Source organism: Canis lupus, chromosome 4 (genome assembly GCF_048164855.1).
Source record: "Canis lupus baileyi chromosome 4, mCanLup2.hap1, whole genome shotgun sequence".
Lineage (NCBI taxonomy): Eukaryota > Metazoa > Chordata > Mammalia > Carnivora > Canidae > Canis > Canis lupus.
The window spans coordinates 12,024,055-12,051,106 of record NC_132841.1 but is presented as its reverse complement, the minus strand read 5'-3'; the positions used below and the strand labels follow the sequence as shown (position 1 = coordinate 12,051,106).

The window sequence follows — 27,052 nt, the reverse complement described above, 5'->3', positions numbered from 1 at the left end:
AACTGAGCTACCCGCAGAAGGCATTTGAGGAAGGTGAAAGAGTGCTGGAGATCAGTAAACCACAAGGTGAGGTTCTGTTTTGGTATTACCATTCCGGATTGCCACAAAAGAGGTTATTTCCTGAGCTACTAAGTCAGTGACTACTATAGTAATGAGATTAAAAAATGTCTAGCTCTGATCTTTGGGCTTGATGATCTACCTCCAACAGCCTCAGCTATGTTTAAAGGGAGCTCAATAGCTACAATTGAAATCCTGTGTCATTCTGGTGGCACAAAACAACAGAAGTCAGGAAGTAGGCACAGACTAGTTTTATTATATATACCTAAGTACACATTGGAAAAATTAGATGCTTCCATATACAGGACTGATCAGAGGCCAAATCGATGGCAGTAGATATATTTTAATGATGATTAAGTTGTGGACCTAATCTAATTTAGACCTTCAATCTAGTTTGCCCACATAAGTAGAGTTTTATGTTTTTATATCCCAAGTTCAATATTTGTAGGCCTGTAACTAAGTTTCATTTAGAAGACTTAAAACCCCTCTGCAAAAAAAGAAAGGAAGAAAGAAAAAGAAAAAGGAGCCTTCTTTATCACTAAAAATTAGACCAACTTCCTCTAAAAATCCATGCCTACTTGCATACACCAAACAGTAATTGTCAGCTATGCCAGTAACACATGACAAGTGGAATTGAATGTCCAACTCCTGAGTAACTTGGAATCTGACTCTACAAAATCCTGACAACCAGCCTCACTTTTAAGCCATATTTTGACTGTTCAATTATAAAGTTATTTATGCACTTTTTAATTTATTTAACAGATATATATTGAACACAATAGGACAGCAACTCCGCTTTGATGGAGCTTACAATCTATTAGCAAGATAAGTAATAATTCATTGGTTCATTAACTACAGTGCTATTCAGTGGTATAAGGAGAATAACCCTTAAGCTTTCTTGGCTTGTGAGCTCCAGGCTGATTGACTGAACTTTGCAACATCATAAATTATGCTAAACAAGTTAAGGCTAACACAGTTTACATATATATATATATATATATATATATATATATATATATATATATATTTTTTTTTTTTTTTTTTTTTTTTTTTTTTTTTAGATTTCTATGTGTAAGTTCCATTGCTTAAAAGAATTGACTTATTTGTGACTTAGGTTAAAAAAATTTTTTTTCTAGGTTCCTTGTATGAGTTCTATTGCCTAAAAGAAGTGACTCACCTATGAGGGATATGTGATGATATCCAGAGAACTATTTCCCCACTTCTTGGCTCAGGTCCCTGACAACGGATGAGCTGCAGAAGACAATGTGTTAGGAAAGTGATTTAGCAATTTATTTCTCATCCGAAACCCGAGAGGCAGTTTATACTTGCTTAACAGACAAGCATATGTCTAAATGGCTTTTTTGAGGTCTAATCATGAGTCAACAACACAAGAGGACTCAAATCACTCTGTGCCTGAAGTATCAAGCTTTTGTCATAAATGATCTCAGGCCATCCTTTCTTTCAAAGAATATTATCTCTTATTTCCAGAATGAATAGATCAAAATAATTGACTCCAAAGTACCCTCTTGATGCAATGTACCATAGAAATGGCCATATAATGAAGCAAATTGAAAACATTATTGTGTTAATCAATCATGGAACAGTGGAGCCCTCAATTTAGGATTGGATTTATATGACTTTAAATAAATAATTTATAGTGTATATCAGCATGAAAGTGGTCAAAGAAAGCAGAGAAGGTGTGAATTAAGTCAGGAAGAAACTAATTGAAAACTTACTGCAATCCAGAGGAAACGAAAAATAACTCAAGCAAGACTTGAATAGGAGTTTAGAGTTTAGCTAATAGTATTGCCAATGCTTAAAGTAAAAAAAAAATATGTCCTTAGAGCTGACAAAAAAGTGAAGAAGAAATCATTGGAGTAGGAAAACAAAATTGGAGGAGCTCTATGGGAAGCTTCAGAGGCCACACAGAGACAGATATCCCCTCCAACCATAGAAAGCCTTCCTGGCTGAAAGAGTGGGAAATATTCCTGGCCAGAAGCCTGGGGCTGAGGTCTAGAGAGAGTTGGAGGCAGGATGAGATATAAAAGAAAACCAGACAAGAGGCCTGGATCTTTCAAATTAGAAGGAAAAATTTATAATTATAAAGCACCGAAGGGAAACTGGAGAAGGCCAAAGGAACAGAGGCTCTTGGAACTTGTTGGGGAAGATAACATGTAGGGGGGGCAAGATCTTCTGGCAGGATTTTAAGTCTAGGACTATAATTTCACCTCAAATTTCTAGAACTTATACAAACCATTGAAGGTCTCTCAATTTTATGGAACCCTTCGGAGGGACTGATGCCCAGCAATTCAGTTTCCTTCTATTTATCTATATGTAACACATTGTTTCCTGTAGTGAAGAGACCATTGAATTTTCAGACAGCACAGAAAACTTACACTTTTCAATTGCAAATGTAATACCTTTCTTTCAACAATTGTCAAAAATCTATTATTAGAAAATCAATTCTACACTTGACTTCCAACAACAGATTAGAGATACTCAGCACACGACCTTCAGGACACTATGGAGTGTATTTTCTTATTTTTGGACCAGGCATTTTTCCAGAATCTTTATTATTTCTTCTCTCTATTCTTCCTCTATCCACAGACCATATTTAATTGAGAGTCATACTTCCAACATTGCTGCACTATTTACCTCCTGGAAAGAAATCTTCATTTCTTTAGTGTGAAGCATAATACCCTTTTCATAAGAGTTTTAGAAAATTTGATTTTCAGTTTCTTCATGGATAATGATGTCCAGCATCTTTTCGTGTGCTAATTTGCTATCCATACTGCTAAGCATCTATTATAGAATGTCTAAATTACAAAATAATAACAACCCCCCCCCCCACACACACAATTGGCCCATCAAGGTTTGACAAAGATGTAGAGCCTCAAGGACTTTGATACATGTGACTTATGGCATAACAATTCCAGAAAATGGTTTGGTAATTTCTTATAAAGTTAAACATAAACTTTCCATACAGTCCCAGTCCTAGGTATTTACCTTAGAGAAATGAACACTTCTTTTTACACAAAAAGCCTATAAAAATATTTAAGCAGAATTATTTATAATCACCCCAAACTGAAAACAACCCAAACTTCCTTTAACAGGTAAATGGCTAAACAAACTATAGTAAATTCATACAATGGAATATTACTCAGCATTAAGCAAGGATAAACTATTGATGCTAACAACATGCATGAATTTCAGATGCATTCTGCTAAGTGAAGCAAACTATCTCAAAAAATTACATACTATATAATTGTTTTTCTGGAAAAGGCAAAATGATAGTGATGGAAAACAAATCAGTCGCTTCCAGGATTTAGACATGAGAGACAGTACAAGGGAATGTTGAGAGTGATGGAACTGTCTGTTTTGATTGTGATCATGGTTATATAACCTAGGCATATGTAAAAGTCATAATACTATATACTCCTCAAAAATATATGAATTTTAATGTATGCAAAATATAAACAAACAAATAAATAAATGTTGAAAGTTTGTCTTTACCAAACAGGTAGAAGTGGTCCCCATCCAGATTAGCTCCTTAATTATAGATGTTCACATCTTATCTAGACTGACCATTCTATCTTGAAATGCTGATTTAATGCTTTGAAAAGGTGGACCCAAATTTAGGTCTTCTGTAATCATCCTACATCTCTTCTATGAATGGAGAACTGGTGGGAAATCTCATTATTGCCCAAAACAAAACAAAACATCTCTATTTGAAAGAAAAGTTTTAATTTATTCTTTTAAAACAAAATTCAGGGATACCTGGGTGGCTCAGCAGTTGAGCATCTGCCTTCAGCTCAGGTCGTGATCCCAGGAACCAGGATCGAGTCCCACATTGGGCTTCCTGCATAGAGCCTGCTTCTCCCTCTGCCTATGTCTCTGCCTCTGTGTGTGTGTATGTGTGTGTGTCTTTCATGAATGAATAAATAAAATCTTTTAAAAAATAAAATTCATATCACGTTTGATTTGTTTTCTTTTTAGTGCCAGCAGTGGGGCTTGGTGGGCTAGAGCTGACTAGGTAAGTCCACAATGCAAAGTGAGGTGGTATCCCTCTTTACCCCATCTTTGTCCCTCTTCAAGTACTTACTTGTGTTTGCTGAGTCTTCTGAAAATTGGCAGAGGTGCTGACTGGGGTGGGGGAGGGGGGAGGATGGGTGCCAGCACAAGTGGAGCTGGAAGAGATGACAGAGCCACTGAAATCAAATTCATTATTAGATTAGAAAAATCTGGTTCCATGAGATTCAGCAGCAGGGCCTGAGAGTAGGAGAAGAGAAGTGGGTAAGTATTCAGAGTTAGTGACTGAAACCTACCTCAATGGGGAGGACTGAAAGAGCCATCTTTAGGCCAAAGTAACTGTGTTTGTTCCTCTACCAATTGTTTCTCACATGGAGGAGAGTGCCTTGTCCCTCTAGCTTTGCAACCTGCAAAATTATGCATCACTAAGAAATTTAGAGTGGTTGAGCCAGGCTAAAAAAGTGAATGGAGACAAGGACAGGAAAATATTAATAAGAGTTTAGAAGGGACATAATAAGAAGCGAAAATTCCACCAACACTGGAACTGAGATGACACTGAGGGACACACCTTTTCTTCTCACCTCCATGTTTCCAAACACAGAAATGCTGGATAAAAACATAACAAAAAGTTATAGTGAAATGCAATGAAAAAGAAAAATATAAGATGTCAAAAATAAAAAGGAAACAAGAAAACAGGATAGTAAGCATATAAACTAATGCCATGACAACTGACTTCTAAGGTATTGTTCCCAAATATAATCCTAATGGCCAGAAATTTGGATTTTAGTACCCAGGTAAGGACCAGAAATGTTGCCCTGGAACTGAGATTCTTGCACAAATCTCAAAGCTAAGATGCCTAAAGAGTTGAATGCTCTGTAAAATTGAGTCTGGAAGTGGCAAGAATCTTTTCATTAGTCTGGGGCTTCAGGTAAAAACGAAAACTGGGGGACAAAATAAAAATAAGTTAGAAATAAAATATTAGGAAATAATATCAAGGAAGTTGGATGGCTTTCCTAGAGAGCTTAGGAGTCAATCAGTGTCACAATTAAGAACATGTACAGTAAAGACAGACTTCCTGTGTTCAAATTCTAGCTCTATCATTTATTAGCTGTGTGATCTTGGACAAGTTACTTCCTCCAACTTTCTCATCTGTAAAATGTAGATAATAATAATGCCTACTTCATTAATTTACCTTATTAATATCCTACCTCCAAAATGTTTAGTATATTGATTTAAAAAACCCTTTGGAAAAAAATTTAGGATTTGAAGGGAATTTTCTTAATCTGATTAAGGTTGCTTAGCATTCTCTTTAATGTCAAGAATAGAATAATGCCAAACCCACAACTCTATGGTCAATTAATCTTTACAAAGCAGGAAAGAATAATCAATGGAAAAAAACATTTTTCAACAAATGGCCTTGGGAACACTGGACAGCAACATGCAAAAGGCTGAAACTAGACCACCTTCTTACACTATACGCAAAAATAAATTCAAAATGGATTAAAGACCATATGTGAGACAAGAAACCATTAACTGGCAGTAACTTCTTTGACATTGGCAGTATCAACTTCTTAGTAGATATGTTGCCAGAGGCAAGAGAAACAAAAGCAAAAATAAACTATTGGGACCTCATCAAAATAAAAAGCTTCTTCACAGCCAAGGAAACAATCAGCAAAACTGAAAGGCAAACTATGGAATGGGGGAAGATATTTACAAGTGACATATCTCATAAAAGGTTAGTATCCAAAGTCTATAAAGAGTTTATGCAACTCAATACCCAAAGCTCAAATAATCCAATTAAAATTGAGCAGAAGACATGAATACACATTTTTCTAAAGAAGACATACAAATGGCCAACACACAAAAAGTTGCTGAACATTATCATCAGGGAAATATAAGTCAAAACTACAATAAGATATCACCTCAAACCTATCAGAATAGCTAAAATCAGCAATGCAAAAAACAATAGGTGTTGACAAGGATGTGGAAAAAGGAGAAAACTCATACACTGTTGGTGGGAATGCAAATTGGTGCAGCCACCCTGGAAAACAGCACAGTATGAATTTTCCTCAAAAAGTTACAAATATAACTACCTTACGATCCAGCAATGACACTAACAGGTGTTTACCCAGAGAATACAAAAATACTAATTCAAAGGGATACACGAACCCCAACGTTTATAGCAATATTATCTACCATAGCCAAGTTATGGAAAGAGCCCAAATATCTATTGACTGATGAATGTATAAAAAAGATGTGGTAGTGGTATATATATATATATATATATATATATATATATATATATATAATACTGGCTGATCACCACCCAGTCAGGAAAGTAACACCTCCAGGGTGTGGAGGGATGAGATCAAAATGCTTATTTGAACCCTCACATGGTTTTGAGACTCCCTCTTGGGTCCCATGTGAAGGCAGGTAGTTGAAGTAGCAAGATGTTGACCTGTCTGGGCTTCCTTCCCACTGGAGGTTCTTCCCTGACTTTGGACTTCACATGATTCTTATTCATACTTGAACCTTTCTCGTCACCCCCTCCTCAAAGCATCTCTTGTGTCATTTGAAAAGAGGTCTTCAGACCTTAGACCGAAAATCACCCCTTTGAGGGGGTGGCTATGCTGCCAAGAGTAAAAAGGACCCGCTGCATCCGGATCACTGGCATTGAACTGGTCGTTTCCCCAGCTTGCTGTCCTTAATGTGTGCTTGTCTCATCTCTTGTGACACATGTTTTCTTCCCTACCCCTGGGGATTGTCTTCAGGGTGTGGACTTCTGGGGTTTGCAGATTTGTAATGTGGCACTTCTTTTTTTGTCTGTAGTTTCTATCTCTAGGGGAAAAGGCAATAATTTCCTAAAATCCATATGAATGTGAAGAACAGCAGTATGTTACTGGGTGTTGTTGTTTTTTATAGTGCAAAATAAAAAAGATGAAAAGAAAAAAATATATATGTGGAATATTATTCAGCCATAAAAATAAATGAAATCTTGCCATTTGCAATGACACAGATGGAGCTAGAGAATATTATGCTAAGCAAAATGTTAGTCAGAGAAAGACAAATACCATATGATTTCACTCGTAAATGGAATTTAAGAAACAAAACAAATGATCATACGGGATAAAAGAGAGAGGCAAACCAAGAAACAGACTCTGAATTATAGAGAACAAACTGAAGGTTAGCAGAGGGGAGATAGACGAGGAGATGGGTGAAATAGGTGATGGGGATAAAGGAAGTCATTTGTGATGAGCATCAGGTATTGTATGTAAGTATTGAATCACTAAATTGTACACCTGAAACTAGGATTACACTTAGATTAACTAACTGGAATTTAAATAAAAATTGTGTGGGACAATTATGAAAAATATTATAAATATTATTGCAAGACCTAAGAAGACTTAAATAAATATAAAAATCATGGTCAATGAATGAGGAAATCTGTATCATAAATGTCATCTCCTCACAAATAATTTATGCATTTTAAATTCCAATTATACCAACAGGTGTTATTTTCTTTCGATGGAATTTTATGAATTGATTGTAAGATTCATATCAACAGTCAAAAGCCAGGAATAGTTGAAGTAATTTTGAATAAGAAAAACAGGAAGGATGTGATGTGTCACACAGATCTCTCTTGAGGCAAGAAAGAATTAATACCCCAAATACTGAGAGTGCTGCTGACAGACACTCATTAGTTGGCAGCTGACTTTGAGTATTGCATCAGTTGAAAAGACCCCAAGGTCATGGCTCTTGTTCAAGGCAATTTACTGATCAGTGCTGGGGTATAAAGGTCAAGTCCTTTGGTCCCAGCTTGGGATAATTTTGAAAGGCTATCCCAACTCCAGAATTCCCTGTGTAGTTTGCAGAGGATTTCATTGGGACTGCATTACAGCTCATCTTCTCTTTCTGTCCAATTCACATCTTTCCTTTCCCTTCCACATGTTTTAATCCCAAGAGAAATTCATAATAAACCTTCTGCATGCTAATGTCTTTCTCAGTGTTTTCCTCTCCTGGGAATCCAACCTGCGACTAAAGACTTTCTCTTTCAGCTATCAAAACATATTTATTACGAAGCTATGATACTTAAGTAGTGTCATAAATAAATAAATAAATCCAAAAAAGTACAGAAACAGAAAGTGGTATAGGTGAATGGTGACATTATATTAAGTTGGGAAAAAATGCTCTATTTGGTAACTATCGCTCTGACAAGTGTCTATTCAGATAGAAAAAAATATTAGGTTTATTTTGAAAAAAGGTCAGTGAGGAACAAATACTCAAATGTAAAAAGTGAAGAAGTAAAGTTATTAATAAAATGTAAGTTAGTGTCTTTGTGACAGGATAGGAAAGAACTTCTTAAACAAGAGGCAAAAGTGGAAACCATAAAGAAGAGGTTGATAAGCTTGATTATATTTAAATTTAAAAGTTTTGCAGGCAATCTCAGGCTTGGATACGTATAATCAACAAAGGAATGGTACTCAGACTATACAAAGAACTCCACAAAGCAGCAAGAGGTAGAAAACTGGCAAAAGGGACACCTGGGTGGCTCTGCCTTTGGCTCAGGGCGTGATCCGGGGATCCAGGATCGAGTCCTACATTGGGCTCCCTGCATAGAGCCTGCTTCTCCCTCTGCCTATGTCTCTGCTTCTCTCTCTCTGTGTCTCTCATGAATAAATAAATCTTTTTTTTTAAAAGAAAACTGGCAAAAGATATGAACTGAAAATTTGCAGAGGAATAAACACAAATGGCCAAAATCTTAAGAAAGGATGGTCAAATTCACTAATCAGTAATGAATTATAAATAAGGAGATGTTATTTCTCATCCATAAAGAAAATGAAAATAAAGAATACAGATGTAACAAATGTGGCTGAAGATGTGGGAAAATACAGCAACCTCTTTGGACAGGAATTTGGTAATATCTTGTAAATTTTATTTCTTATACACATCCCTGAGAAACGCATAGGAATGTGCACATGGTGGGATGCCTGGGTGGCTCAGCAGTTGAACATCTGCCTTTGACTTGGGGCATGATCCCGGGGTTCCGGGATCAAATCCCACATTGGGCTTCCTGCATGGAGCCTGCTTCTCCCTCTGCCTTTGTCTTTGCCGCTTTCTGTGTCTCTCATAAATAAATAAATAAAATCTTAAAAAAAAAAAAAAAGGAATGTGCACATGGTGACATTCAAAAGGATGATCAGTATGATTTTGTTTGTAATAGCAAATATTTGGAAATCAATAGACAAATCAATCCTGCCTATCAATAAGGAATGAATGAATAAATAATTGTACTACATATATATGATGCCATAGTATAAAGAAGTAAAGTGAATTAAACACATTTACATATCTCAACAAAAATCTTAAAAACATAATATGGAATAAAAATTTGTGTGTGGTTAGGGATGCCTGGATGGCTCAGTTGGTTAAGGGTCCAACTTGTGATTTTGGCTCATGTTGTGATCTCAAGGTCTTCAGTTTGAGTCCAGAGTCAGATTCCATGCTCAGCAGGGAGTCTGCTTCTCTCTCTCTCTCTTTCTCTCTCTTTCTGAAATAAATCTTTTAAAAAATTGTGTGTCATTAGGTAGCATTTATTTATCAAACATAAATTTACAAAATAATATTGTATTCAGCTTTGAAAAATATATAAGTGGTGAATATTTTTAAATATAGAAATATTATAGAAAGGAAACATAAAAGCTTCAGAAAACTGTCTTTGGGGCAAGGAGAGAAGGAAATTGAAAAAGTCTTCAAGTGTATATTACATTTCATTTTTTATAAAAATATTCTGAAGCGAAAAGCTTAATGTGGCAAAATGTTAATATTTATTGATTCTGGTTGGTGATATGATTTTGGATAGTGGATACTCTGCATTTTTCTGTATGTTTGAAATATTTTAGTATATAGATTTCTAAAAATTTAAATAGCAGTGGCATGTAGTAGAGGCCAGAAGTAAGTAGGAGCCTTGGATTGGTTTTGTAAGCATTTGTAACATATCCTTTGAGGAGTTTCAAAAATATTTTGGGAGACTTTTTTTTCCTGGAGGTAAAATTCGCATAATATGAAATTCACCATTTTAATAATTTTGAAATGTACACTTAGAGTTTTTAGTATATTCATAAGATTGAGAAATCACCATCACTATTTCATTCCACACACTTCCATCACCTTTTGGAAGAATCCTGCAAGGAACCAGAGGTCTTACATTAGCAGCAGCTTGGGGAAAATGGTAAAGATATTAATAACTGATTTTGTATGAATTCTCAGAGAGAAACCTGGGATGATTCAACTTACATGTTTAAATTGTCAGTAGGGATTTAGGGTTTTAATATTTCCCCCATAGATAAGAATAGCTCTTACAACTTCCAGAGTTACTCAGTAATTCCTTTTCCCAGGTGGTAACTTTACCCACTATTTCACATGATTTCTTTCTCCTTGGAGTGCTGCTTAGAACAGAGAGACAGAGATATGTCCTCTGCCTAAAGTACATTCTTTTTTGCCATTCCAGACTGTACTAGAAGTCTTAGAAACTGCTCTGGACTGAATGCTGTGCTCCACCCCACACCAACTGCCCCCACCAAACTCATATGTTGAAATCCTAATCCTTGACATGATGGTATTTGGATGTCCCTTTGGGAGGTGATTAGATAATAAAGGCAGAGCCCTCATGAATGAGAATAGTGTGAATGAAAGAGCCTCTGTAGAGGTCCCTGCTCCCCTCTGCCACATCAGGACACAGTGAGAAGATGGCTATCCATGAATCAAGAAGTGGGTTGTCACCAGAGATCCCTAATCTGCTGGTGCCTTAATCTTGGATTTTCCAGCATCCAGAACTGTGAGAAATCACTTTCTGCTGTGTATAAGCCGCTCAATCTACAGTATTCTGTTATAGAGCCCTGACAGACTAAGGCAGGGAACCTCTTCTGACTCTTAAACTGCAATGTGTAATTATTTCCACTATAAAAATTACTCTTAGGGATGTAATTACTTATGGCACAGTCTATCACTTCAGGAAGCTCTGAAACCCTGAAATTCAGTGATCACATCTTTTTACCTTTGAATCCTCAAAACTTAGCATAATTTCCAGAATTCAGTAAATTTTCAAATAATTTTGTTTGACTGAAGGACTTTAACGAATGAAGTATCTGTGACTCATTTTGGTTCCATCCAAGTTCAAGAACAAATATTGGTTGGCCAAACATATCATTTTCAATCAACTGTTGGAGGTAGCCATTAACTTAATATTTAGCATACCTCAAGTAAGCAAACCTCTGAGAACAATGAAATGTTAAAGTGCCCTACCTACTCTTCCTGCAAGGGTTAGCTTAATTCTTTCTGTTTCGTGAGTCTTTCCCTGATAGCCTGATGTGATGGCAGATGTCTTAGACCAGGAAATCAGAAGATTTACACTCAGTGAGAGATCTCTATAGCTGTTTAAACTTCAAGAAAAATTTTTTTCTGAGTCTTATTTCCTTTTGGATAAAACTATGGGTTAGGTTTCTTGGTCCATTTCCCTCTTATCAGTCTCTAATTCTTCCTTGGAACTCTCAGTAGCCATTATTAGTTGGTTTAGACATTTGGCACTTAGCAGATACTATCTTTATTATTTTTATCCTTTTATATTTATACTCATACACATGTATTTTATACTTTTGCAAGGCAAGCATTTTATATTATACTTATATATGTATTATATAGGTACATAGCAGAAGGCTTTTGTTTTGTTGTTTTGTTTGCTTTTGTTGCACCAAATTAAAATAATTATCCCAAAACTTTATAATATGCAGAGGTATTATTAGGCTTCAAGTTTTCTGAGGTAAATGAATCTGCTTGTGTGGATTCAATAGAGATAATTTTAATGCTTATTAGCAAGTTTCTCATTTTTCTCCCAAAAAGGATTTTCTGGATAAAGACCTAGACACAGTTTTCAAAAGCTTTTCTTTATGGATACTTGCTCCATCTTCAAAATTGTTGACCTTTCCATCAACAAGCGAAAATACCACTAATTCTTCTAAAAGTTGAGCTTCAGGTTCTAGCTCTTCATTTCCAAACATTGTTCTTCATTCCATCCAGAGTCCCCTTCAACTTCCTCTGGCTTCTAACTACAGACCTATCAAGAATTTACAATTAGAAAAAATCGCCACCAAAACTCACAGATTTTAACCTCAACAAAACAAACATGTTGTCCTCAGCCTTTAAAAAGCTCCCAGGCTGAACTCTGCTCAGTCAACCAGCCAGAAAGAGGCTCCTACATAATTCTGTGAGAAGGCCCTTGAACTGTGAAGATTTGTTATATATTTTTGGCATCATATTTGTGCATGTAAAAATGTGTATGTGTAAACAGACATAAGGATGAGGTTTATAACAAATGTATTATAATATTTAACATTCAACTGTATAATTAAGCAGGGATTTTTTTTAAGTATAGAAAGTCCAACTTTAATCAAAGGACTTGATCTGGTGGTTGATTTCTGCAATTAGGCATCTCTAAATCTTACATCAGATATCATTTTACATTTTTTGGTTGATTTTTAACAAAAGAGAAAGTATGAATTCCTTAAATTATTTTATTGTCTCATAATTTCATTTTTCTTCTAAGGAACATACAAAACAAGGCTAAGATTCTTTTATCTGGTTCTGATAAGACAGGAAGCAGATTAGTATAGTGACTAGAAGTTTGGCTTGCAACAGTTGGATTGTACTTCAAATTTCCACTATCACTTTCTAGCCAGAAATCCCTAGACAAATTATTTAACTTTTCTAAGATTCACTTTTCTTATCTGTGAAGTGGAGATAATAAAAGAATGTACGTTATAAGTTTTCTATGAGTACTAAGTAAGGTAATACATAGGAAAAGCAATAAAGATATAGCTTGGAACATTGTGTTTACTTAATAATAGTGATTATCTGAAACTCTTCATGGTAAATAATTTTTGCTCATGGAGAGGGTCTGAGGAATGGTCAGGTACAATTCAGTAGAGTATAATGTGAATCAGATCAAGGAATTTAGGATTTAAAATTCAATTTCACCTGAAAGAGCTTGGGCAACTCACTCATTCTGCACTTATCCTCAATATTGCATAAAAAACACCCTGGAATTTGTATTATCGCAGCTTCCTTTTCCCACATTTTCTCTCTTGCTATGTACTCTCCCCTCACCCCTTATCACAAACTTCTCTTAGAAAAGAATCTGTTGATACTTACTGACACCCTAATCAATAATATCCTTCTCTCCATAGGAATTTATTTTTCAGCATAATAATTCATTTGGTGCTCATAAGCTATATATCTACTAAAGGATCTTCATGTATCAGAAACTGAAAATGGGAGAGGGTTTTGAAGTTGGTGGAGATTTTCAATGACCTTGAAATATTCTTTTGTGGATATTCTTCTTCTTTGGCTCTGCACAAAGCTGGATAGGAAAAAAACAGAACAAAACAAAACCAAAAGTGAACAACAGCAAAAAAAAATCTCACACTAATCTTTTCTTTTTGGTTGCTTGACAAGCAGGGTAAGTTTCTAAGTCAGCTGAAAATATTTTTTTTCTTTTGATAAAATTTTCCATTTCAGAAGTAGGTTCAGTCTGGCAATAACAGGAAAGGATGAAAATCTTTTCATTTTTGTCTGTCATCTTGTGTCTATATGTCTGCTTTGTCACTGTATGTTCACACACACACACACACACACACACACACAAAAGTATTTGGCCTTCTAGGACTATGGAGACATTGTGGAATGACTATGCTTGGAGTTGGGGACCTAGTCCCAATTTAAACTCTATAGCTCATTGGAAGTCCCAATTCTTGGACCTATAAAATTAAAAGAATGGACTAACTTCTGAATTGCAGATAGGATTGATTTTACAGTCATACATTGAGTGATTGGTAGTAGCTGCCTAGGGTACTGACTTAAGGCAGTTGAGATCTTGATGAATTGGAAGAGTGTTTTGTGATAAATTAGCCATAAACACGGGACAGAAAAATGAAGGCCATCATGCCAGAATCTTGCCAATCTTAGGCTGCAAAAATCACTAAGGTCTTTCAATTTTTGCATCACATCAGGTGATGATTAATTCTTTACTTGCTGAAGATGTGACGTATCTGCCCTTCAAGTAGGTCAGCCACCTGCTGTGACCTAGTAGAAGACTATTAACATGTACGAAATATATTATGACTCATTCCTTTCTTAAAGAATTTGAAGAATCATAAATAATTTTCAAAAGCTAAAAAGTGAATTCACAAAAGGGAAGGGAAAATAAGAGTAAAATATAAAAGAGAGAATCAGCATAAGAGTCAATTATGAAATTCAAGGTTTGATTTTAATTTCTCTAACTTTATTCCATATTATTTCCCCTTTCTATTTCATTTCCATAGATTGTGGCAAAATAAAAAGGAGTCACACTGGCCTGATAGTAGTGTGTGAAGCCTGAACATTTTTCAAATTTTCTCATGAAAATGCCTGGTAAAATCTTGAGATTTGTTGAGGAGTCTGTATGATGGGGGAAATGCTTTAGCTGGCTTACTGAGTCAGACTTAAGCAGAGCAATCAGGATGATTGTTCTATTTAAAATTCATCAGCAGTAATGATCACTTGCGTCATCCTTCAAAGATGAGACTTGGGTCTCATGTAAAGGCATTCAAAACCTCATTACCATCTACAGTGCCCTTAGATGCAAGTTACTCAATGCATAGTAAATGGATCAGCACAGCAAGTTGGGCTAAATAGTCACAGGCTCTAAAACTATACAGAGTTTTATAACTAGAATGACATTTTCCTTCTTATATTTTGCATTGAGAATACCATGCAAAAATAATGATATTGGCATGCTTGTTAATAATATATCCTTCGTCTTCCTCAAGTATTCAGTTAAGTAATGATCAAGGCATACATGTGCAGAAACCACCTGTGGCTAGGGAAAGAAATTCTCAAAAAGATGAAACAACAGCACTCAGATCCCACATGGGGCCACGGTTACTGGGCTCAGTTAGGGTACAGGACTAGACCAATTCCCTGACAGAGAAGAAAAACTCATAATTCATGAACCATTGGATAGAGTATTCAAAAGAGTCTTTTTTCAGCAGTGAAGAATAATTAAACCCAGACAAAATACAGTTCAGGTATAAAAGCAGTGGCAGAAAAAATCAAACTATTTCTAAATAACTGTGTCCCAGAACAAAACCCAACAATAGTTATAGAAATAAAAAAGTATCCAGCACTCAACAAGGTAAAACATAATATCTTACATCTAATCAAAAATTGTCAAGCATGCAAGCAATCAGAAAAATGCCACCTATAATGAAGAGAAAAATCAATCAGACAAAACTGACAGAGATGTTAAAAATAGCTGACAAAAACATTGGAAAACTATTATGCTATACTTTTATGTTCAAAGAACTGAAGAAGAAATTAAATATACTAAATATAAAGATATATTTTTAAAGACCATATAAACTTCAGAGGCAAAAACCAGAAGATAAATCCGGGAAATAAAACCTAGAAGAAAAAGACATTAATGAGATTAATGACAGATGAAATATTGTCAAAGTTTAATGAAATTGAAGACAATAATTGATACTATCCAAAATGAAACTCAGAAACTTCCAGAGAAGACAGAAGAAGTAGGACCATAAGCTTACTGTATCCTATGGGATACAACCAGATAACACTCACAGCAGTGTCAATAACCCAGAACATGACCTGAAGACTGGCAGAACAAACTCCAGAACCAAATATAGAGAAGAGGCCACATCAAAGAGGGTAAGAAGAGAAGAGATGTAGTGGGAAACTAAACCCCATGGGTCTGGCCACTGAAGGGAAGAAGAAGCTGAAGATGTGGAGAGGGGAGAGAAACAGACTACCACACAGGGGAGCCTGCACAGCCCATAGCATTCAGCTTTGAAAACCAGAGAGGCTGAACTTCATGAGTTCTTATCCAGCAAGAATTAAAGTCTGAAACTTTAAAAATCAAAAGACTTGGCTCTAGGAGGACCAGAAGAGTAATAGGAAACTCTGTCCTTGGGCTGCCTGGGTGACTCAGTGGTTGAGCATCTGCCTTCAGCTCAGGGCATGATCCCAGGGTCTTGGGATCGAGTCCCACATGGGGCTCCCCTCAGCGAGCCTGTTTCTCCCTCTCCCTCTGTCTCTCTCTGTGTCTTTCATGAATAAATAAATAAAATCTTTAAAAAAAAGGAAACTATGTCCCTGCACATAAAGAGACAGTACAAGAAACAGCCTGGGGAGATACAGCATAGAAGGAATGGTTTGAAAAATTCTGGGGGCATACAGGAAGGAGAATCTCAGAATTTGTTGAAAGACTATCCAGAGACAAAGGAGTTGGCAGGTGCCATTTCCCTCTCCCAGCCCCCAGGATAAACACATAGCAACTTGTGGGCACCAACAATGGTACCAGCATTTACTACCTAACTTGTTTGTCTTATGCCCTGCTCCTTCCAGCTGGGTGTGCCTCAGTTCCAGTGCTGCAGATCCCCTCCCCCAGAAGACCAGTGCAAAACTTGCCAAACCTTGCAAAGACCTCATCTGCTGACTCTTTGCTTTGTAGGGTCTTAGTCACAGGGGCAGTGGGGGCTGGTCACCTTCTGCAGAAAACACAAGCACCTTGTTAAAACTGCATGCCCCATCCACACATGCTTTGCAGAGTGGCTCAGGCCTACCCTAGTCTCTGTGACAGCTGCACATCTCCCTGTGGAAGAGGACCAGTGCCACGTTGTTAAAAGCACACATTCCACCTGGGCTTTCAAGAGCAAGAGACATAGCTGACTTTCCTAACACAGAGAAACAGACACAGAAAGTTAGACAAAATGAGGAGACAGAGGAATATGTCTCAAATGAGAGAACAAACAGGACAAAATCACAGCAAGAGACCCAAGCAAAATGGAGATAAGTAATATGCCTGATAGAGAATTTAAGGTAATGATCATAAAGATACCCACTAGACTTAAGAAAAGAGTGATCATATCAGTGAGACTCAACACAGAGATAAGAAAGAACCAATCATCAGTGATGAAGAGCACAATAAATGAAATTTAAAAATACACTAGATGGAATAAATGGCAGGCTAGAAGAAGCAGAACAAATCAGTGACCTAGAGGACAGAATAATGGAAAGTAATCAACCTGGACAGGTTACAGAAAAAAAAATTATAGTAGACTGAGCAAAATGAGAGTAAACTTAGGGAAGTCAGTGATGCCATCAAGTGTAATAACATTCTCATCATAAGCATTGCAGAAGAAAAGAGAGAAAAGAGGGCAGAAAACTTATTTGAAGAAATAATAGCTGGAACATTCCTAATCTAGGGAAAGGAAACATATATCCAGATCCAGGAGGCACAGAGATCCCCCAACAAAACCAACTTAAAGAGGTCCACATTAAGACACATAATAATTAAAATGGCAAAAAAAAAAAAAGAGCCATGATAAAGAGACAATTTTAAAAGCATCAAGAGAAAAGAAAACAGTTACATATGAGGGAAACCCCATAAAGCTAGCTACAGATTTCTCAACAGAATCTTTTCAGGCCAGAAAAAAGTGAAAAATCTTTCACTTTCTGGAAGGGAAAAATCTGCAGCCAAGAATCCAGCAAAGTTATCATTCAGAACAGAAAGAGAAACAAAAAATTTCTCAGACAAACAAAAGTTAAAGGAGTTCATGACGACTAAACCAACCCTAAATGAAACGCGAAAGGGGACTCTATGAGTAGAAAGAAAATACCATAAATAAGAGTAAAAAAAAAAAAAAAAAAAGGGAAGCACAAAAGCAGTGAAAATAAGTATACCTGTAAAAAAATTGGTCAAGAGATTCACAAAATAAATGGATGTAAAGTATGACACCATATACTTAAAACATGGAGAGGAAAAGAGTAAAGAATGGGTTCAAACTGAAGTGACCATCAACTTAATATAGACTGCTATATGCATAAGATGTTATATACAAACCTAATGGTAACCGCAAATCAAAAACCTGTAATAGATATACGAAAAATAAAGGAATCCAAGTATATCACTAAAAAAAGCCAACTTATGGAAAGAGAAGAGAGCAAGGGAACAAAGGAACAGAAAAGATCTACAAAAATGAAACACAAAACAAATAGTAAAATGACAATGTATACATACCTATCAATATTATTTTGAATGTAAATGAACTAAATGTTCCAATCAAAAGACATAGGGTGACAGAATAGATTAAAAAACAAACAAATAAAACCCTACAGGCTTCAGATCTAAAGACAATTGCAGATTGGAAGTGAGGGGATAGATAAACATTTATTAAGCAAATAGATGTCAAAAGAAAATGGGGGTAGCAATAGCTATTTCAGAAAAAAAAATTGACTTTAAAACAAAGAGTAACAAATGACAAAGAAGGATACTATATAATCATTAAGGAGACAATCCAACAAGACATAACAATTGTAAATATTTATGCACCTAACATGGGAGCACACAAAACATAAAAACAATAACAGACATAAAGGAACTACTTGACAGTAATAAAAGAATAGTAGGGAACTTTAACATCCCACTTACATCAATGGAAAGACCATCTAAATAGAAAATAAACAAGGAAACAGTGGTTTGAATAACACACTGCACTAGAAGGATTTAATATATATATTCAGAACACTCCATCTTAAAACAGAATACACAAATTTTCAAGTGTATATGGAATATTCTCCAGAATAGATCACATATTAGGTCATAAAACAAGTCTCGACAATTTCAAAATGATCAATGTTATACTATGTACCTTTTCTGACCACAGCACAATGAAACTAGAAATCAACTACAAGAAAAAATGTGGAATGAACACAAATACATGGAAGTTAAATAGTACGCCACTATACAATGAATGGGTCAACCAAGAAATCAAAGAGGAAATAAAGAAAAAAACATGGAGACAAATTCGAAAACATAATCAATGGTCCAAAATGCTTGGGATCAGGCAAAGGCAGTTTTTAGAGAGAAGTTTATAGCTAAAGGCCTGCCTCAAAAAGCAGGAAAAATTGCACATAAACAAACTAACCTTACACCTAAAGGAGTTAGAAAAAGAAGAATAAACAAAACTCAAATATAGCAGAATGTTGGAAATAATAAAGATTAGAGCAGAAATAAATGATAAAGAGATTTTAAAAACAATAGAACAGATCAATGAAACCAGGAGCTGATTTTTGAAAAGATCAACAGGATTGATAAACTTCTAGGCAGGCTTACCAAAGAGAGAAAGACAGAGACAGAAAGTACTCAAGTAAACAAAATCAGAAAAGAAAGAAGAAAAATAACAACCAACATCACAGAAATACAAAGGATTGCAAGAGAATATGAAAAATTATGGGTTAATACATTGGACAACCTGGAAAAAAATGGATAAAATCCTAGAAACATAAAAATAACAAAAACTGAAGCAGTAAGAAATAGAAAACTTGAACAGACCAATTTGATAGCTCTGTCCATGATCGCAACCATGTTTCCCTTGTCTCTAGCAGTTAAGATAGTTAAGTCATGTCACTTGGTGCCTGTCACCCCACTATCCCACCAATCCCAATGAATTCAGGGAGCCTTGTTTAACGATAGAATTAATGACTTGTAGAGAATGGCAATATAAAACTGTACAAAGATGTTGGTGTTTGCTTCAACAATGCATTTCTTAAAAATTACCAGCAATGGAATTGAATCAGTAATTAAAATACTCCCAACAAACAAAAATCCAAGACCAGACAGATTCACAGGTGAACTCTATCAAACATATAAAGAAGACCTAAAACCTATTCTTCTCAAACTATTCCAAAAAATAGGAAGAGGAAGGAGGAAGAGAAAGGAAAATGTACAAATTCATTCTGAGACCAGTATCACCCGGATACCAAAACCACATAAAGATACCATAAATAAAAGGGGCACCTGTGTGGCTCTGTGGTTGAGAGTCTGCCTTCTGCTCAGGACATGGTCCTGGAGTCACAGAATAGTCTCACATTGGGCTCCCTGCAGGGAGCCTGCTTCTCCCTTTGCCTGTCTCTGCCTCTCTGTGTCTCTCATGAATAAATAAATAAAATCTTAAAAAAAAAGACACCACAAAAAGAGATAGGCAATGATCTCTGACAAACCTATATGCAAAAATCCTCAATAAAATATCAGCAAACCAAATCCAACAGTATATTTAAAATATCATTCACCACTACCAAGTGGGACTTATTCTTGGGATACAAGGGTGGTTCAATATTTGCAAATCAATCACCATAATATATCACATCAATAGGTAAAAGGATAAAAACCATATGATCATTTCAAAATATGCAGAAAAATCATTTGACAAAGTACAACATCCACTCATGATAAAAACCCTTAAAAAAGTTGGTTTAGAGGGAATGTACCTCAACATAATGAAGACTATATAAAAAACCCATGGCAAACATCATACTCAATGGGGAACAGTTGAAAGCTTTTTCCCTAAGGTCAGAAACAGACAAGAAGGTCCACTCTCATCAATTTTATTCAACATAGTACTGGAAGTCCTAGTCACAGCAACTAGGCAAGAGAAAGGAGTAAAGGCATCCAAATCAGTAAGGAAGAAGTAAACATTTCACTATTTGCAGATGACATGATACTATATATATAAAACCCAAAGCACTCTACCAAAAAATGACTTGAACTGATTAAAGAATTCAGTAAGTTTGCAACTTTTTACCCAAAGAACACAAAAACACTAATTCAAAGAGACACATGCACCCCTATGTTTATTGCAGCATTATTTACAATAATCAAGTTATGGAAACAGCCCAAGTGTCCATTGATAGATGAATAGATGAAGATATGGCATATATATATATATATATATATATATATATATATATATATAGTGGAATATTATTCAGCCATAAAAAATTAAATCTTGCCATTTGCAACAACATGGATATGATTGCAAGTATAATTATATAATTAAAGTATAATTCTAAGTGAAATAAGCCAGTCAGAAAAAGACAAATACCATGATTTCATTTATAAGTGGAACTTAAGAAACAAGACAAATGAATAAAGGAACAAAAAGAGAGAGACAAACCAAAAACAAGATTCTTAATTATACAGAACAAATAGGTAGTAAATAGAGGGAAAGGGAGTTGAGGGGGTATTAGTGAATAGGTAAAGGAGATTAAGAGTACACTTACCTTGAGGAGCACTGAATAATATAATGAATTGTTGAATCGCTATATTGTACACCTGAAATGAATATAAATGAATGTGTTAACAGACTGGAATAAAAAAAACAGAAAAAGAAAATGAAACAGAGAAAAAAATACTAGAAAGTAAAAAAGACAAAAAAATATCAGTAAACTGTGATACAACTTCAAGTGACTTAATGTATGTGTAATTAGAGTTCTTTAATGTATGTGTAAACCTTCTTTAAGGTGGGAACCAAACAAAAATAGTTGAACACAGGGTGGCCAAAAATTTTTCAAATTCATAAAAATTATAAACTTCAATGAAGCTCAAAAACTAAAAAATAAGAAATGTAAGGAATACTACAAAGTACACTATAACCACATTGCCCAAAACTAGAGATAATGAGAAAATTTTAAGCAGCCAGAGAAAGATTTTAAATTATATACAGAGGAGCAAAAGTAAGGACAACAGATATCTTGTCAAAAACAATGCAAATGGAAACACAGAGAACCAGCATTTTTTAAATTATGAAAGGTCAAAACATTCTGTCCATCTAGAATTCTACACCCAGTAAAAATACCTTTCCAAAAAAAGTGATATGGAGGTTTTTTCTGAAATCCAAAGCTGAAAGAATTTACTACCAGTGGTCTTGTAGTATAAGAAATGCTTTAAGAATTCTTTCAGGTAAAAGGAATATGATACTAGTTGGAAATTTGAATCTACACAAAGGCAATAAACATTTGGCTTTTATTATTTAAATACCTTTAAAAGCTAATTGTGCAAGTAAAAATAATAATCAAATATGGGGTTTATATATAGAAGTAAAATGTATGACAGTAATAGCATCAATATCAAGAAGGTAAAAATGAGAGTAAACTGTTATAAAGTCCTTATAATATGATATGATATAAAATGATATGTTACCACTTGAAGATAGACTGTGATAAGGTAAAGATATATACGGTAAATCCTAAAGCATCTTCTAAAATGACAGAAGAAACAATTACAGATAATAAGCTAACAAAGGAGACAAAATGGCACCAAAAATAAAGTTGATCCAAAAGAAGGCAGGAAAAGGGGAACAAAGATCATATAGAGAAATCAAATAGGAGGTTGATTTAAATCTTGTCATATTAGTAATCATATGATGTGTAAATCTAAATAACCAAGTTAAAAGGCAGAGACTACCTATCATGTTAAATAAAAAAAATTACTGACCAAGTATATGATGCCTACAAAAACCTACAACTTCAAATATAAAGACACAAATATGTTAAAGTATTTGAAAAGATATGCCATGCTAACATTATCATTTCATAATGATAAAGGGATCACATATTGCTGGTAAAAAGGTTAAATGGAACCATGCCTTTGGAAAACAATTTGGAAATTCTTTATAAAGTTAAACATAAACTTGCCCTATGACACAGCCATTTTACTCCTTGGTATTTATTTACCCAAGAGCATATGTCCATATAAAGACTTGTATAAAGATGTACAAAATAGCTGTACTTGTAACAACCCCAAACTGAAATCAACCCAAATGTGGATCGATAGATGAATGAATAAACAAGATATATTTTATCCATACAATGGAATACAATGGAATAGTATTTAACAACAAAAAGAATGAAGTCTTGATGCATGCAACAATGTGGATGAATCTCAAAATAATGGCTCAGCTTGAAAAACATCTTGAAACATTCTTGAAAAACAGAATACACACTATATAATCTATTTATATAAAATTCTAGGCAATGCAAACTTATGTATAGTGACAGAAAGCAGACCATTGGTTCCCAGGCGAATGAAAAAGAGGGAGTGTTGTGGGTAGAAATGGAAGAGAGAGATGACAAAGCGACACAAGGTTTCTTTTGAGAGTGTTTACATGTTCACTATCTTTATTGTGGTGATGAATTCATGTATCATATTGGACATGTGGACATATGTCTTGTCAAAACATACAAGATGGTATACTTTAAAAACGTGCATTTATTGTACATCAATTATACCTCAATAAAGCTGTTCAAAAATAACTGGAATGCAAAGTATGCAGAGAACATATCACCTCAGGGTGATCCAGATGCAAATGTTTACCACTTTTTCCTCTCCACCTTACACCTTAAAAATTAGCATTTTGTTTTATCAGCAGAATAACTAACTTGATAACTGTCTCAGAAACAGGCAGATGCTGACTAGAGACCTTAATTGGACACATATTAACTGAATATATTACCCAAAGATAAAGGCTGTCGTGTTGGTTTTAAGTATCTTTCTGTACAATTGTAATTTTTCATCAATTTAAACAAACTTATAATAACCTCACTTAAAACCTTTTAATTCACCAAAGAAAAATTTCAGACTTTCCTGCGGCACAATTGTAAATGCAGACATAGATTCATAGTACCTGAAAGGACCTCAGAAATATCTGGCTTGCTTTTACAAAGAAAGAGATTGAAAGTCAAGGGAAATGAGTGGCCAGCTTGAAGTCACATGGCTGAGACCAGAACTTGTGTTTCCTGACTCTCTAGGTAGGATTTCAGTATTTCAAACTCAGAGGACATTGATATAAAGCCCATTCAATATATATTTGTTCAACTCACAATGAATATCCCAGATTGAGCTGGTGACCTTATATTCTTCTCTTTTAAAATATACTGAATTATTATAAAAGAAAAAACACATTTTTTGTGCAAATATCTATACCCCCCACCTTTCTACATTAACAAGTTTCCGTTTTTGGAAAGGGACACCCTAGGAAGAATATAAACTGCCCTCATCTCTTCATCCTCTCATTTCTCTTCTGTTATATTTAGGGCATGGCCCGTTTATGAGGATTTATGAAAACATGGGCCAATACAAACTCTCTCATTTTTCCCCCTTACCTATGATTTCTTAATTTTGTACTGTACTTAATTTTTGTCTATATTTTTATCTTTTTATTAAATTTCTGGTAATAATCTTTCTAGGAATTCTGGGGAACATTAGTCAGTCTTCTCGAATTCTAAGCTGTTAAAGGCCCAAACTATGCATTAAAAACTGCTAAAAGAGGAAGAGAAAGGGAATAAAGGACTAGCACCACCATTCATCCATTAGAACAAGTGTAGGGGTGGAAATCTATGCATGGAAACTAAGGGAAAACTAGTATCGGTCATTAAGAAACAGATGCATCTCATTCATGGTTTTTGCCATGAACAAACACACAGAAAATTTCGCAGCTCTGGTTTTTTTTCTACTCCACCATTGTTTTGTGTGACTATTCCACAAATTCCATCTAAGGAGAAAATGCTAATTCTTTGTGGCCCAATTTGAATCTAAAATATAATCTTCTGACATTTTTTGTATATAGAGTTTCCAGAAATCTGACCATATTCGGAGGGATTGAGAAACAGTAGGTGATAAAACAAGGCTAATCTTCAAAGTAATTTAATTGTAGGGTAACACACTGTATCCTAAAAAAATAACTGGAGCATAATGACAATTATGACATAGCAGTGGTTCTCAAATTTGGGGGTGCATAAAAGTCACAGAGAATTCCCTGGGACTTCTCCCAGAAATTCTGGTTTAGTAGGTTAGGAGTAGAGCCCAATTTCCACTTATTAAAAATTTTGCAAGTGATTTTGTTGTAAGCAAATTTGTACTGATAAAAATTGCTCAACTTCTCACCTTTTTTTGTTGCTAGTAAAACTTTGGTTAAAATTTCAGTTCCACAACTCACTAACCAGAAGTCCTTAGAGAAGTCACACGACCACTCTGTATCTCAGCTTTAAAAAAATGAAATAATGTATGTAAAGTGCCTGATACATAGTAGATTTTTAAATAATATTAGTTTCTTTACCCAAACACATATTCTATTCAATCTGAGCCTAATCTACAATGTGTCTCTCTCTTAATTCTTAACCTAAGTGTAAACAACTCCACATATTTAAGATCATGAAAACTCACATACCTCAACTCAAATGACCGGTTACCAGCCTCAGAAACATTTTTGCTATGTTTGAACGACTAAGGCACAACAGAATATTGATGCATGCATATGATTAGTCCTGTTACAAAAGCCAGCTGACATAAGATTTTAAAACTTATTCAAGTAAAAAATGTAATCATTAACCCAAACTGACCACCCCGCCTTGGGTACTATTTTGTAAACTGAGAAAAACTACTTTAAGTAGGAAGATATAAAGTATTTCTGTGTATAGACAAGAGTTCAAGATAAATCCTTATACATTTTTTGACATATGTTCTAGTCCCTCAGCCTCTTGCATTCACATTCATTTGAGTGCTTTAGATCCAGCAAGATGCTCTGAAACACCCAGGATTTAAAGATAGGCCCAATGCACACCCAGACAACCCAGAGGAAAGTGAGAATTACACTTGTGCCTGTAGTCAATAATGGTTAAAGAGAAAATCATCATCTCAGTGAACACACAAAACTCAATCCGAGGCAGTATATGAGAGTCTATCTCCTTATTTATCAGTGCTGGATCAATGCCAATAGAAGTTATTAACAACATTTGACCAGAGCCTTCCAGACCAAACTCCAGTCCTAAGACTTCCTCCAGTCCACCAAATCCACTGAAATCTTCCTAATCCATATACTTAAAAAGCCAACCCCTCTTTAGCACTGTTCCACAAAACATTGGGGAAAGCATGCCAGCCTTGTATTTATGGTAGAGGGGGTTAGAAATACAAATTGTATTTTTAAATGTTTAATTTTTCATGAAAATCATATTGGTATAAAGTGTTAAAAGTCAAATAGTTCTATGTAGTTTACACTAGAAATTGCTCTCCCAAGACAAGCAACATCAACCCTGCTCTCCAAAGGTAATTACATACAAATATCTGTTTCTTCTGATATTTATCTCCATGTTTTTAAAAATTAACTTCATTTCACTATATAAATATAATTCACTAGTGGGCCATTATGCACATAATTTTATTTCCTTCCCTAAACTTAATTTTTTATTTTTCCTGGAGTTATTCACTGCATCTTTTTAAAATAATTCACTTGGTTTTCTCTTTACTTACACGTAGGTCTTTCTACGTCCCTGGCAACTAGCATTTCAGAATTGCTCACAAATATAACTTGTCAGGTAATTTTTCATTTCCATTTTTTCTAGAAACTTTTCTCCTAGCATAATTTTTGGCCTCCTACTTCAGTTTGAACTTATTTCCTGGAAGGGAAACTTCACAGCTCTTATTCTTTGCCATTCCCCTGTTTGGATTCTGTAAACCCATGGCTAATTTTTTTTAGCCTTATTTTTTTTCTTTTGGTGGAGGCTAATTCATTTTTAATGGCCAGGTTTTAAGATCAACTCCAAAAAGCCCCCTGAAAAAAACCTACTCCATTTGTATTTTAGAAATATCCCAAAATAGAAAATTAAACCAATTTACACATTACCCTTAATAGTGGCAACTGATATATTCTCACAAAACACAAAATCAAAACTACCTAATAGAGCAACCTAAAAATACTGACAAACTCTCCAGATGAGAAAGCAAAAGGCTAGGATATTATCAGTATAGAAGGCTAATATTTTTTATTTTCCTCTCAAGTTCTATACTTTCTTGGATAGCTGATTGTCTTCTGATTCAGGAATTTCACTATAATTGAGCACCATGTGCAAGCAACAAGGAAAAATCAATTCAATGACCATGAGAAAAGGAGAAATGAGCTACAGAATCACTGGGGAAGTGTATAAAGCTTCTCTATAGGGTTGGGTTATTAGTTTTTGTTCTGAAACAGCAGCACTGAAGCACAAAAAATTGCCAGTAATTGGGGTCAATGTTCAGTCAGATCCC

At 35.0% G+C, this 27,052-nt stretch overlaps 2 long non-coding RNA genes across 7 annotated transcripts in view; one reads left to right on the top strand and one right to left on the bottom strand.

Annotated features, from left to right (window-relative positions):
• Window positions 1-27,052, top strand: part of LOC140631861 (uncharacterized) — a 280,039-nt gene that overhangs the window by 57,966 nt on the left and 195,021 nt on the right. For 2 of the 6 annotated variants that reach the window (XR_012029384.1, XR_012029378.1), the window contains exon 5: window positions 1,194-1,634. The exons of 2 other annotated variants lie outside the window; for them this stretch is intronic. This is a non-coding gene — a long non-coding RNA (uncharacterized lncRNA). Of the gene's footprint in view, window positions 1-819; window positions 1,023-1,193; window positions 1,635-4,053; window positions 4,091-27,052 lie in introns of those variants that run through there. 2 more of the 6 variants (XR_012029379.1, XR_012029383.1) reach the window with 2 other exon arrangements.
• Window positions 11,926-25,295, bottom strand: LOC140631484 (uncharacterized). Its single transcript, XR_012029030.1, has 4 exons — window positions 25,200-25,295; window positions 21,256-21,307; window positions 13,291-13,498; window positions 11,926-12,196 (listed from the first exon to the last, which is right to left on the bottom strand). It is a non-coding gene; the product is annotated as an uncharacterized lncRNA (long non-coding RNA).